The following is a 3911-nucleotide window of genomic DNA, read 5'->3' as shown; positions in this document are numbered from 1 at the left end:
AGGGAGGCATTGTCCTGTTGCCCTCTAGGTCAAGGGAGAGGGGTGCTGGTTCTTGATTCAGCTGTAAATCTGAGTCTGGGGTTGGGGGGTATTAAGCCGACAGATTTACACCTCAATTCCAGACTTGCTGGAGCCAAAAGGCCCTTAACTTTGGGTTGTTGATACGTTAGAAACACTCAGCCTAGGGGTAAAGTTTCAGCCAGTGTTCTCTACAAGTATAATGATGTGATTGTATAGTTTAACTATTATTCTAAAATAACATATTTAATATGCTGTAATATTGCAGTGTATAAGATGCTTCTGCACTAGCTGTGTTTTTGGGGTTTTATGGGAGGTCTCGATTATTACTCAGCTCTACGTTGACCTTTTAAAAAGCTTCAGTGTATCAAAGATTCCACCCATTTCTTTATATCAGAAATTTAAAATGAGTCAAAGCAGTAGAACACTGCAGGGCAGAATTAACACAACCTAGTTCAAATAGTCTTTTGTTCTTGCTTATAAAAATATTCAGCAGTCAAATGGAACTTGGTTTGGAACTTTACTTGCTTGGCTACACTTTTGTAGTCAAAAGGCAAAGAAACTGTAGCTGAATCGACCTCTTCTGGACTTGAAGTTTCTAAGAAGACTGTTGTGAGGGCTCTTCTTTGTGATGGGCTTCAAGGTCATCGCCTAAGAAAAACTCCATTACTCATACTGTGGCACATGAAAGCAAGACTGACATTTGTCTGTGAAACATAGGGAGTTTTGGATGTCGGTCTTTTGGTGACATGAGACTGAACTAGAGCTGTTCAGGCACATGGATGTTGCTTTGTTTCGTGAAGGACAGGAAGGGAAAGGCCTTCAACCCCAAAAAACACAGTTCCCACATGGGGGTGGGAGCATAATGCTGTGGGGCTGTTTTGCACAGGGAACCTTGTTCAGGTATCTGGGGTCATGAAGAAAGAAGATTATGTTGACATTTTGAAGGATAATGTGAAGAAATCTGCTGACAGTCTGGCTTTAGGTCACAGTAGGTTCTCCAGTAAGACAATGACTTAAAGCACATGTCCAAACGTTTAAGGAATAGGACACCAAAATCAGTGTCCAGAAGTGGCCTGCACAAAGCTCAGAACTCAATCCTATTGAGAATCTATGGTGGGAGCTCAAGTTTACGGTCCATGCTCCAAGACTATTTCATTTGCATGAGCTGGAACAATTTGCCATGGAGGAATTATTGTAAATTGTCAGAGGGCTAATTTTGGCCCTGTCATTTTTGTTTATTCTTGTTTCTTGTTTTTGATTTTGTCTTTGTTCTTTTGGAAGCAATTATACTATAAACAATTTTGGTACTAAGTATTTAGTTTAAAGGGGGCTAAACATATTGACCTTAACAATAAATAGGTTGTCTGTCTGTCTGCCCCGCAATGGATTGGCAGCCTGTCCAGGGTCTATCCTGCTTTCTGCCCAGCTGGGATAGTCTCCAGCACAACCCTGCGATCCAGAAGGATAAGCAGTTTAGATGATGTGTGTGTCTGTATAAACAGGTTTTTACCAAGTTTAACAGCCTTGCATAACTATGGTGTTTAGACTACTGCTTTGCTAAATATTCTAAAATTCACACATTTGCACCAGCTAGCTACTTAGCAGTGTTTGTAGTTTAAATTGTTTGCTAATCAGTTTTAATTGTGACGTTAGGTAAGAAGGCTGGTTTACAGTAGTCCGAGCATGTTACCTAAATTAAGCATGTTACCTAAATCTGATTGGATGGCGTTGGACCTGGCAGTAAAGTGTTTTACTGTTTTCAGTATAAACTGTATTGTACTGTATTAGAGTGTACTCTCTTAACCCTCTTATCCTCAAATTTACTAACATCTTTTATCCTTGGGTTCAATTTGCCCCCATTAATTTAAACCCCCAGGTAAATTGAAGTGCTTGTGGGAGATATGTTTTCCCCTGCCTCATGTTGTGCAAACCCTCAGTGGTTCACTACTATAGGTATCATTATGTCAACTTAGGGCCCAAAGGCAGAGGGAGGTTTTTGAATATATACAATTGCATGTTATAGTGACCTCAATATCATCCAAAACAATCAAAACAAATGTGTATAAAATGTTGACATTTCGTTTTATACAGCCTGGGGGTCAAAACATTAATGTCATGTTTACCCAGTTGTCCCCATTAAATTAGGAAAAGTTATTAAATATGAAACAAAAAGTCAATCACTTATTTAAGACATTAAACACTGAATGGGATTAAAATCCCCCCAAAAATAATTTTGTTGCCAAAACCGACAAAAAAAGGATTACTTTAAAGTAAATTAATTGACTATCAAGACAGATATTGTACATATTGTAATTTTTAATTTTCAATAATATTTCATGATATAAGTATCGGTGCCTTCCGCCCAATGACAGCTGGGATAGGCTCCAGCACCCCACCCAGAAGGATAAGCGGTTTAGATGATGGATGGATGGATAAGTATCGGTTGGAATCATCAGCAGAGGGCGACGGGCCAAGGTGCCATAACTTCAGGGAACTCCAATTCCCAGAAGTCCTTGGGCTGATTAGGCCCAAACACACACACCTGCGGACTCCTCTACTTAAGACTGTGGCAAACAGCAGCCCTTTGTCAAACCTTTGTTGAGGGGTGACCGGTATGGTACGTAGCCCAGGTGGGTATGTAAACAAAATGGAAAGAGAGAGTAATTGCCCCAAAATTACTTAAAAACCATAAGAAGGCTTGAGCTTCAAACTTCTCCAAGCCATACAAAAAGTGTTTTCTCGATTAAGAGCAAACAAGTGAAACACAAAGTCTGTCTTCCTCTCATAATTGCAGAGGAAGTAAATTGTTTTCTGATTACCTCTTATTTCACGTTTCTAGTTCAGCCTTTGTTTGAGCACGCTGTCTTCAGCGTTTCCTTTGTTTGCCCTTTTCCCCGCCTTTTATTTCCCGCTCCTTAGGGTGTATTCCCCATTGTCGCCCGCGCTTCCCGGTGACGCAGCTGTAACTCCTGTGCCAATTTCCCACTCCATTGCCTTAATAAATTTATTTAACCCCCTTCCTCACGGGTTTTTCTCTTTTGCACTTGGGGCCATCTCCCTGCTGTCCCATAACAGTTTGCAAGAGGAGGGGGTATTTTATTATGATTTCAATTTACTAGAGTTATTTCTGCGGCAAGAAAATCCTCCATTTTTTCCAGTAATGTATACTGGAAGGTGATGAAGACTAATTAAGGCCTGATCTTGAGGAGGACTCAATTTTGGGTTTTAGACTTAACCTAGTCTCACTCTCTCCTTTGGACTTGGTCTTAACTCGGACACCACCCACTTTAGACTTGTTCTTGTGTAGACCTGGATCAGAAACATATTGTATAAATTGAGCTGTAAAAACATGAACAGTTTCAGTTATTTAGTTTAAACCTGAATAAGCCTCAACGTTTACATCTGGCTAGAAAAGCTAGATTTGAATGCATTTAACAGCACTGAAACGTAGAGGTTTCCTGTTAAGCTTCTTATGATTGCCTGTATCACATTATTTTATTTAGCTATGTACAGTCATGTGAAGAAGTAAATATCATGCCCCCACTTTAATAACCAGAAGAACAGTGATGATGAATGAATTAGCACAATTTTTATGTAACTCGGCAAGCACAGACATACAGATACCCTATCTTCATTCAACATTGTTGACAGATAAAAGTGATAATTTAACAAGAGACACTTAAAATGAACATTTGATGTCAACCTTTATGTTGTTGAAATGAGCACAAATGCAATTGCTGCTGTGCTGCCTCAGAGCCTGGCCAGCCTGCAATCACAGAATCGACTATGAATTCCCTTTTGTACCAGAGAGTGCTTAAGGAGAATGTTTGACCATCTGTCAAAGAAGTTGAAGCTGAGAAGTGGACCTTCCAATAGGATAATGATCCCAA

The sequence above is a fragment of the Colossoma macropomum genome, unplaced genomic scaffold (genome assembly GCF_904425465.1).
Source record: "Colossoma macropomum unplaced genomic scaffold, Colossoma_macropomum, whole genome shotgun sequence".
Taxonomy (NCBI): domain Eukaryota; kingdom Metazoa; phylum Chordata; class Actinopteri; order Characiformes; family Serrasalmidae; genus Colossoma; species Colossoma macropomum.
The sequence above is the reverse complement of the archived record's forward strand: the minus strand, read 5'-3'. Positions refer to the sequence as shown.